The sequence below is a fragment of the Nothoprocta perdicaria genome, unplaced genomic scaffold, assembly GCF_003342845.1.
Source record: "Nothoprocta perdicaria isolate Ctin4 unplaced genomic scaffold, notPer1 scaffold_64, whole genome shotgun sequence".
Lineage (NCBI taxonomy): Eukaryota > Metazoa > Chordata > Aves > Tinamiformes > Tinamidae > Nothoprocta > Nothoprocta perdicaria.
Genome location: NW_020455910.1, coordinates 1889349 through 1900288, shown reverse-complemented (window position 1 = coordinate 1900288; position 10940 = coordinate 1889349). Strand labels below are relative to the sequence as shown.

Sequence of the window (10940 nt, the reverse complement as noted above, 5' to 3'; positions counted from 1 at the left end):
GAGGAGTTGAGTGCTGATTTATAGCATAGTCAGAGCTTTTACCTATGGAAAATGCCTTCATGTGACATGGCTGTAGGATTCAAAAGGAAGCTGTGGATTTCTCCATGCTGCCTTACTGTTTTTCAGCTCTTCCCATTCTAAAACACTATTTTCAACTGCTCCTGGAGAGTCTCTGGCCACCGGATGAATGTGGGTTGTGCTTCAACCTAGATGATCTCATGTAAAAAAACTACTAAATACCGTTTTTAATAAAATAATTAGAGAGAGTGATACTGCTGACAAACACCTTGGTATATCTTCTCCAATTCCTTTTGCAATATTGATTTGATTCCAGTTCCTCGTTTACAGCACTTGTTTATTGTATACATAAACTATTCTTGCAACAGTTGAAGTCTTCCAGTTAGCTATACACAATCCAAATGTGAATTCCAGAGCTCTGTTTTCAAAAAGACTGTTATCTGGATGTGGAGCCCAGTGATGTCAGGGATTTAATGCGACAAAAAAAGGAATGGCACACAGAAATAAAACTGCAAATACTCTGGAGAGACTGTTTAGTAATGCTATCAAAGCAGTTCACTCTGTACAGGAAAGTAAAGCACTGGATTACTGGAAATAAAGTTATACTTCTCCTATGATTATAAAGCACTGGTTAGAGCAAAGCCTAATGCCCCCCAAAACTCAGAATTATTTTACAGMCTATGTAGGAAACAGTAAGCACAGAAATTACTTATCCTTTGTAGGTCAGTTATTTTCCTGTCAACTTTTGACAAGAGATTGTAATATCAGTGGCAAAGAGGTTGGTCTCTAGAACACATTCGGGCATTGCTAATGGAACACAATCCTTTTTTTAGGAAACATTTCTTTTTTAATACCTACTGATCGAGTTGTGTTGGAGAAAAAAGMAAAAAAGAATTAGTTTGAACTTTCAAGGGTAGTATTTGTTTTTAATTACAAATACTATTAAGGTAACTGGTGATAGAATTCTAGTTGATAATAAAACTGGAATAATGACATATTTTGATACCATCTGGGGTAGACCTTCTGGTAGACCTGTAGGTAGAACTTAATTATGACTGTACTTTGTGTTGGCAGTGTTTTAGTTTTATACTCTGATGTTGAAATAGAATACTATTTACCCAACTTGGGAACTRAAGAGATATCTTAAGGAACATTTCAAATAGTGTAATAGAGAGCTGCAAATGAAATTAGCAATGTTCCTAGGTAATCACATTCAGTGATACCTTAGGGGTTTCAAGGAGGACCTGTGAAGACTGTTGCATTATTTTATATGTGTTAATAGACCATTTATTTGCTTAGAAAACTAAATGAAAAACATTGATTTAAGATAAAAGATCAAATTAATTATTCCTCTGAGAAAGACTTTTTTCTTAAGCGACTTTATTAGGCCTAGAAATAAAGGCATTTTTGACAAACTAATAACAAAAAAGACACACAGAGGCAGGCAGACAGTTCCTGAAGCATGGGAGCATGGAAAACTGACATTCTAGAACCATTGTGGTATTATGTTGATATCAACAATATTTTCATCACAGACATTTACCATGATTAAAATTTAATGATAGATTTTTTTTTCCCCTGCAAAGTTATGACCTCGCCCATCAAGAAAATATGGGAGTATCTGAATGAAGTGACAGATCTAGAAACCAAACACTGAGTTCCTAATTACATTGTGCTTTAAGTAGACTGATTTGATCAATGGAAGATTTTTCAAAAGAGGTTAAAAACCCCCAATACTGCGGAGTCTAAAGAAAGTGTCGTGTTTACACCTCTTTGGATGGTCTCAGTAGCTCTTAACTAACCAACTCTATTATGATTACTAATGCATTTTTACAGAACATAACAGCCATTCATTTAACAGACTTTATAACATCCAAGGAGCCAACTTAATTTTACCTAAATCTACTGGGTTTCCACCAATAACAGAACTTGACSTTGTGTTTCCTCTTCTGTTGGCTTCAGAGAAGTACAGAACAGCCAGTAAGCACTCTGCAGAATAGACCCTTTTATAAAGGATCTATAAAGTAGCAGGTCCAATGCAACAGTCAGTGCTCATGCAGGACTCCCACAGCTGTTACTAACAATCTGACCTGAATAAGGAGAGGAGGACCATGTTACTGAATACATAAACTATTCCCAACTCTGTCAGAGAAGCTTTAGCTTTGAATTATCCCAGAAAAGAAAATAACAAGAACAATACCCTAAAGCTAGATAAAACCCAGCAACAAATAGCTTACACCTAGCACATTTCTTGCAGCAGTGGAATTGAGACAGTCTTGGAATCTTGTTGTGCCAAATCTACCTCGGTTGATGGACACCGAAATTTTAAATAAATAGTAGTATTCTTTCCACAAACATCTGCATTTCTTCTTTCTGCTAAATATTTTAAGACAGAAAGGAAATGAGAGTCACTTTCTCTAGAGGAATGTTAGGAGTTTCCTAGGCTAACATGTTAAATCTATGTAGCATAACACATAGCCATGAAGAGMTATGATTTGGATGCTGAAGAGATACTATGTGGATGCTGAAAGCAGGAGAGAGATGTCAGTGTGGCAGTACACTTGTTCTGATTGATCCTTTCATCCTGATTCATCATAACTATCCTGCCTCTGTGTCCAGAGCTAGGTCACYGGCACTGGCATATGGATCTCAGCATCACACTCCACAGATTAAGGCAGACATAAAACTGAGAGTACAGAAATACAACCAGTAGAATTGTTGTCCAGATTTTCCTGAGCTGATATTCTTAAAAACAGCACAAACCAAACCTCACATTCAGTTCCAGCCAGAGTGCAGGCAAATATTTTTTTCTTTCCCCAATAATTGTCCCAGGCATACACTTTGTGACTGTTGGCCTTTGATTTTCTACGTAGGAAGAAAGGGGGGGGGGGGAGAAAGTAAGGGAGGAAGGGAGGAAGGGAGGAAGGGAGAAAGGAAGGAAGGAAGGAAGGAAGCAAGCAAGGAAAGAAGATATAAAAACAAAATCAAATAAGCTTGCAGCCTCATATTCAGAGATTATTTTGAGTCCTATATTTTTTGGTTTTTTTTCGTGCATCATTGCATTGGGGCATTATCTGTCACTATGGCTTGTGAGATGTAATTTGCTGTCCTAAATGGTAGTAAATGTTTTCACGGAGAAAGAAATGGTGACCTGGTTAAAAAGCTGCATTTACTTTGGTGTTGCTGACTTCACTGCTCTTGGGAGCAAGTTATCTTTTCAATCCCTTTAAATGCTGGAGAATGGTAATAGGTCCTCAGCTACTCTCAGGTGGCATCTTTTGGTAGCCACTGACCACGGTGAGTGGGGATTTGGATGCAAAAGGTGGGGAGGCCTCTTTCTCAGCAAGCTATCTTTGCCTAATGCTCTTCCTTATCCATTGGTGTTGATGTCTGCCACCCTGGCTTTGATGTCGCTCATGTGCTTCTGATCACACTCAGGCCCTTGTAGTCCCTCTCCAGAAGGTGGGAAGTGCCTGATGATCTGTGAACCTCGTGCGTACACTTCTACTCTTGTGAGTGCCAATGCAACATGGCCAGTCTTCTACTCCAGCCTGAATAGCCAAAGAAAGCCTTCAGCCTTCCACCAGCATTCCCCCAGCAGCGTTGGGCAGACCTGCTCTGCTATGGCACTGAAACAGCAAAAAGGCAGGAAGAGAGCAAAGGGTCTGCAGCTGCCCTTCATTACATGCTTCTAAGTCATTGCAGATACAAAATAAGAGCCTGTTTTAAAGACCTTTTCCTCTAAGAATAAAGTCGTTTTTTAATAAACCAGGATCAATTTGCCAAACTCGCATGTACTCTTTGTCCAATATCAAGAAATGTGTTTTCATCTCACGTGTGTTTTCTCACCAAAAGGGGCATTTTAATTCCTTGTCTTCATTCAATGTCACCTGAGATAGCTGCCACCACCTCTGCAGTGTGCAGTGCTTCAGAGCAAATCTAAAACATTTATTTTCTTTAGAAAAAGTAGCTACTGAGGTTACTTTAAAGAAAATAGTCTCTGAAGTTGTGGAAGCAAAGGTCAACATCTAGTTTAGAGAGGACTATGATCGATATAGAAACCTGTGTCTATTCCACAGGTTTTTATATTAGGCCAAATTTGATGCAGTTATGTGGATGCTACAAAAACACACTTGTTATTTGTTATTGTAGTGATACTGTTCCTTATGACTTTGATGTGAACAAGCCAATATTTCAGCTAGCACAGCAAAGCCTCTGTGTAAGGCTGATCTGATCTATGTTGTTCTGCTGCATGTTATGGGATGTGATTATTATAAACCTGAAGCACCACTGAGAAACAATTCACTGAAATCCAGAGGTAATAAAAGCAGTTTTACAGTCTCATAACAAAGGTACAAAGTCATTCCAGAATTTGGGAGTGAATTCCTCCTATTGCACTGTAGAAATGGGCTATTTAAGATAAGAGGACAATGTTTTTTCAACAACTATCWCTGTCTTCGCAGTGAATTGTCTGCTCTGCAGATAATATATACCACAGCACAGAGGTACCTTGCCAGGCAAAGACATAAAGGTGGTTTGGTTGGCAACGGGTATCTCACATGTCCATAGCTCTAAGTGCTGGTGAGGGTGTTACAGGTACTGAATCCACCAAGTACTGAAACTTGGCAGTAGTCACAATGAACTGAGCTCGACCCAGCTGGCTTATACCAAGTGACCCAGGTGGCTTTGCCATATATTTCCCCTCATTGCAGGTTCTGGGAAGACTTACCATCTCTGGGACAGCACTGAAACCTATCTGGCTACTTGCCCTTATCATTGCACCCAGCATCCTGGCACAGTCGGGGGAAGAGCTTAGAACTGCTAGTATCATTTCTCATCTTTTCTGATGTTTTCACTTATCCAGAACATTCTAGTCCCTCATTACACAAGATCAATGGGGTTATAATTTGCTTATATGTCTCTCTGACAAGCCCTTTSGTTTAAGATTTACATCTTCTATAACTGAATTTACATCTTCTATAATTGAATTTCAGCTTCTCAGAGATGGAGCAGCTTTATTGACTCCCAATTGCTAAGTAGCCATGGAAGCTGTCTCATCAGCAATGAGGAACCGCTTCACATTCGGTGATCACAGAGAAATAGTCCTGCTGGAGAGTAGCTCCAGGAGGGCAACCATGCCACTGAAGACTACCTATCAAGAGGAGTCGGGAAAATTTGGACGCAAGACCTGTTTATGCAGTTCTTCAGTCTCATTTCCTGAGTAAWTTTATGGGGTTTGTGTACCCCATAACAGAATAATCTCTCTTCTGTTATAGTGAGTCTGATGGCACTGCATATGAGCTGGGGATCTGGTGGCACTGCACATGAAAAAGAGAGTTTCTAAATGCCACATCAAGCATGTTAGACTTTGATGCACATACACGTGTCAACATCTGTTCCTGTAGCATATGACATGACATATATGGTCTGGGAKATAGGCTTCTCTCTGTAAGATAACAGTAGTATCTTTAGTACTGTTTGCCATTTTCCCTTTCTCACAGMAGTGTGATAAAATGATGATGATTTTAATAGCAAGTCATATACGACAACAGTCTTAAGAGGAGATGAAATAAATAAAGAGTTTTATTAGCAAGGAGGCAGAACTGGGAATCAGCTGTGGATAGCTGCCAAACACATCTTGAAACATCTTGAAAACTGAAGGAATCCAAAGACATAAAGATCTATGTGTTCATGTGAGAAACAGAATCTGTTGATTTTCAGAAGATCTGCTGAGGGAACTGGCTGGGATTGTTGCTCAACAGCTGGGAGTTTCACTGTCCTGGGAGTTTACTACAGGCCTCCTGACCAGGAAGAGGAAGCGGATGAGGCCTTCTGCAGGCCGCTGCAAGAAGCCTCATGATCACAGACTGTGGTCGTCATGGGGGACTTCAACCACCCAGATGTCTGCTGGTATAATCACACATCCAGGAACAGACAGCCCAGGAGGTGCAGATAGATAACGTCTTGATGCAGGTGGTTGATGAACCAACACGGGGAGAGGTGTTGCTAGACTTGATAATAACAAACAGACAAACAGAGATGGTCTAGTGGGAAATGTGAGGGGTTGGGGGCAGTGTTGGCTGCAGTGACTGMAAGATGTTGGAATTCACAATCCTGTGAGGAGGAAGCTGGGCAAGAAGTAGGATTGCAACCCTGGACTTTAGGAGAGCTAACTCTGACCTCTTCAGGGAGCTCCTTGGAGGAATCCACTGGGTCAGGGTCCTAGAAAAAAAAGGGGATCCAGGAGAGCTTTCTGGATGCATTCCTACAAGGAAGAAGTTGAGTAAGCAGGGCAGGACACCTGCGTGGATGGGCAAGGAGCTGCTGAGTAAAGGGCTGTGCTGCCATTCAGAGGGACCTGGACAGGCTGGAGAGTTGGGCAGAGAGGAACCTCATGAGGTTCAATAAGGACAAGTGCAGGCTCCTGCACCTAGGGAGGAATAACCCCAAGSACCRGGACAGATTAGGGGTTGAGCTGCTGGAGAGCAGCTCCAGMGAGAGGGACCTGGGAATCCTGGTGGACACCAGTTAACCATGAGTCAGCAGTGTGCCTTCGTGGCCAAGAAGGACAATGGGCTCCTGGCTGCATCAGGAGGATGTTGCCAGCAGGTCAAGGGAGGAGATCCTGCCCSTCTMCTCAGCTCTGGTGAGGCCGCACCTGGAGTACTGTGGCAGTTCTGGGCTCCCCAGTGTAAGAGGGATGTGGAGCTTCTAGAGAGGGTCCAGCAGAGGGCAACAAAGATGATTAAGGGACTGGAGTATTTCTTATRCGAGGAAAGACTAAGTGAGCTGGGCTTGCTTAGTCTAGAGAAGACTGAGAGGAGATCTGATCAATATGTATAAGTACATGAAGGGGAGAATGCAGGGAGGAAGGGTCCAAACTCTTCTCATTGGTGGCCTGTGACCGGACAAGGGGCAGTGGGTATAAGTTGACACACAYGAAGTTCCATCTGCATGTGAGGAAGAACTTCTTTCCTGTGAGGGTGACAGAGCCCTGGCACAGGCTGCCCAGGGAGGCTGTGGAGTCTCCTTCTCTGGAGGTCTCCAAACCCGCCTGGATGCCGCCCTGCGCCCCATGCTCTGGGTGTCTCTGCTGGAGCAGGAGTGTTGGACTGGATGATCTGTAGAGGTCCCTTCCAGCCTCAACCATCCTGTGATTCTGTGYGATTCTGTARGAAACAAGGAAATAGTTGCTTAAAAAAACAAGTTGTATAAGATGGAGTTCCCCAATTTTACCTGTTTACTTGCAATCTGGAGGAACATGAAAGGCAAATGAGATCTGTTGATACATGAAACTGGATTTTCCATGCCTAGATATGCAGTTTTAAATAAGAAATCCTTTGGGTTACATTTGATAGATGAATGCATTGAAATCATTATTTTCTTGGCTTTCCTAAACATGTCGCTTTCCTGAAAGCACTGCCACCTTTGCTCATTAGGTGGTTCATCAATTAACTGAGTGGCTRTAGCTGGCCAGTTGTTTCTTTCCTCTTTTCTGAGGAAGCTTTCTGCTGCAGAAGCGCGGATTTRCCCTAGAAGAAAGCGGCAAATAGCTAGTGTGAGTTTAATTTGTATTCTTTGAAAAACAGAGAACCAAACACCAACAAATTAAAAACACTTTCAAAAACCCGTAACAACTTCAGAGCACCTCACTTCTGGAGTCAAAGGTGTCTGCTTAAATTGCTAATTAGCTTTCTTTTGTTATATTTTTTCTGATTTAAATACTTTGCATGAAAACATTTTTCAGACCTGTTGCAGTTGCCATAGCATCCAACACTGCATGCTTCTGCTACTCCTCTGCCCCTATTTCAATATCATCTCTATATATAATTCTATGAGGATAGTTTTCTATGAAAAAAAAATGTAGACTAGAAAATAAGACAGAAAATAGAGTTTCAAACAGATTCCTTATCATCTGGCAGCATCCTTGAAATATCTTGATTCATGGCACAGCATATATACTGTGGAGTTCGCTCTTCATTAAAAGCACAGGCAACCACAGTACCAGGATGTGGGTAGTCTTAAAGACTAATGTGTACATTTATGCAGATACAGTCTTCTGGGAACCAGCTTGTTTTAATCATAAAAGAACCCTTCAAGTAAATTTAATGAGGCGTTAGTTGAGGAATTTATTCTGCAGCTTTAAACTATGTGTAAATTCCTGAGGATCAAATTAAGTTGAAGGTAAATAATGTTCAGAATAGTGCTTCAGTGAAGGCTGAAACAGCTAGAGACACACAGATACTGCTTAGAGAACATTTTTTTTCCCAGCTAGAGACTTCTTTAAGGAGCCCAGACAGATGCCATATGCTTATGATAAAACATCATCTTTCACAATGTGACATTTGGAGCTTGCTTGAAAGATCAGTCTTTTTTTTTTTCCTTTCTAAGGTTTCTACCTTTAAATAAATGGCAAAATAAAAAATGAACTGGAAAGTGTAATTGGCAATAGTTATATGTGTCATCAGTGATGAAACATCTATAAGTAGATGTTTTGCTTTACATGCAGGGAAGATTTAGATAAAAGAAATACTGTGACAAGGACATCTGTGTCAAGGAAGCTTTTTTTTTCTCTTTCACAGATTGACATTATTTGTCCTTTTAAAGACAGGAAAATCTTGTTTTCTGCTCTTCTCTCAGTGGACTATGCTCAGTCTACATTATTCATGAATTTGAAAAAAAAAGTACACTTGAAGATATTTTATTCAATGTTTTACCTTTTGGGTCCTATTATCTGTTAGCTGATCTGAAGTCTAGTTGGAGTTACAATGACAGAAATGCTCATACAAACACATGTATGCATGAACACAACACTCTTTCCTCTCTCCATGTGGTTGACTATCCACTAGATGCTGTTAGGAATATAGGGAAGTTACTTGAAATCTTCCAGATGGACTTGTCATTTAATGCACAATCATTAAACAAAGTAGTATTTTCTAATAGTATCAGGTATGTAGAAGAAGCATGCAAGGCAACCAAAAGCTAAACTAGTCTGGTTCAAAGGTATAGCTTGATGATAAGTGCTTCTTAGTATATCATGCAGATCACCCAAATGCTTTGTTTTATTCATTACTTCCATTATTAATTTGAAAGAAATAGTATTTCATTGTATCTTTCTGGGCAGCAATGTAGGGACAGAAGTCTCAGTGAGATTCTCAGTGAGAATCAAGAAACATATGCATTAGAAAGGGACTGCTTACAGGTACTCATAATGCATTTTCCTCTAAAATATACAGATGTTATACATATTTATTTTTAAAGTCTGGGGACCTTGTACTGTCTGTATCCATGTCTTGTCTCTGACAGTAATTTTACAGCGTTCAGAGAGTTTTGAAGCATATTAAAAGACAAAAAAAGGAAAGAAGCTTTCAACCTAGCAAAAATGGATACAACCTTACCTCTTTCCTGCAAACAAACAGGAGTAACTCGTGTGAGAAATTCCACAGAAACCRTAAGCCGATGTGTGTAGAGACAAAGTCATGATTTCAGGGCAGACACAATGAGATGGTAGCGGATGAGAAGGGAAGAATCAAAGAAGGAAAAAGAGATGCAGTAAGTTGGGTTAAGCAGATGTTCATGTTACAGTTCTAGTACAAATAATCTGAATACTTATTTCCTTTATTTAGGCCAAAATCTTGTAAGCACTTAGGAGCAACTTTACACATATGCTTAACCCCATTAAATTGAAGATGTGAATTTGTTATGATAAGATAAATACCAAAATGTCTATAAGATTAAAGACTTAAATTGGGAGTGTGCTTATTGTGTGTTTGTATGGCATTTCATATCGTGGTGATAGTCAATAAATATTTATAGAGGAAAGACATGAGAGAAATGGCACCATGTGAGTTAGAAGAACAAAGTTATCCAGGATGCACATCCTTGACAGAAGGGATACCACTGCAGAGGAAGAAGACATTGCACATTGCAACAAGCAAAAGATGAGTTCAAAGGGTKGCAAGGGTTTGAGCAATATAAAAGGTTCTCATTATGCAAGCTTCTGACACAGATCTTAACACTGAAATGAGACCACCAAGAAGAGTATCACAGTGGTGAGAATTCTTATATTAAAAGRTTATAAGAACGTGGTAGTCGTGGCCGAGTGGTTAAGGCGATGGACTAGAAATCCATTGGGGTCTCCCCGCGCAGGTTCGAATCCTGCCGACTACGAAAACACATCTTTTTAGGGCCACAAGTGAGCTGGAGRGWGGAAGGCTTACCCTGGGTAGAGGAAGAGTGGAAACTCAACACCCACAAATCCATGGGCCCTGATGGGATGCACCCCASGGTGTTGTGGGAACTGGCGGATGTCATAGCCAAGCCACTCGCCATCATCTTTGAAAGGTCCTGGAGAATGGGGGAGGTGCCGGAGGACTGGAAGAAAGCCAACATCACTCCGGTCTTSAAAAAGGGCAAGAAGGAGGACCTGGGCAACTACAGGCCGGTGAGCYTCACCTCCATCCCCGGAAAAGTGATGGAACAGCTCATCCTGGCTGCTGTCTCCAGACATGTGGAGGAGAAGAAGGTGCTCAGGAGCAGCCAGCATGGATTCACCAAGGGGAAATCATGCTTGACTAACCTGATCACCTTCTATGAAGGAATATCTAGCTGGATAGATGAGGGCAGAACAGTGGATGTCATCTATCTGGACTTCAGTAAGGCTTTTGACACCATCCCTCACAGCATCCTCGTGGGCAAGCTCCAAAGGTGTGGGATAGATGAGTGCACAGGGAGGTGGATTAGGAATTGGCTCAGTGGCAGGGTGCAGAGAGTGGTAGTCAGTGGCGYGGAGTCTGGTTGGAGACCTGTAGTTASCGGTGTCCCCCAGGGGTCGGTCCTCGGTCCGGTCCTGTTCAACTTATTCATTAACAACCTGGATGAAGGGCTGGAGTGCTCCCTCAGCAAGTTTGCCGATGATACCA

The 10940-nt window shown here is 41.2% G+C and overlaps 1 non-coding gene across 1 annotated transcript; it reads left to right on the top strand.

Moving 5' to 3' along the window:
• Window positions 1–10106: 10106 nt before the first annotated feature.
• Window positions 10107–10188, top strand: TRNAS-AGA. Its single transcript has one exon. It is a non-coding gene; the product is annotated as a tRNA-Ser (tRNA).
• Window positions 10189–10940: the final 752 nt, after the last annotated feature.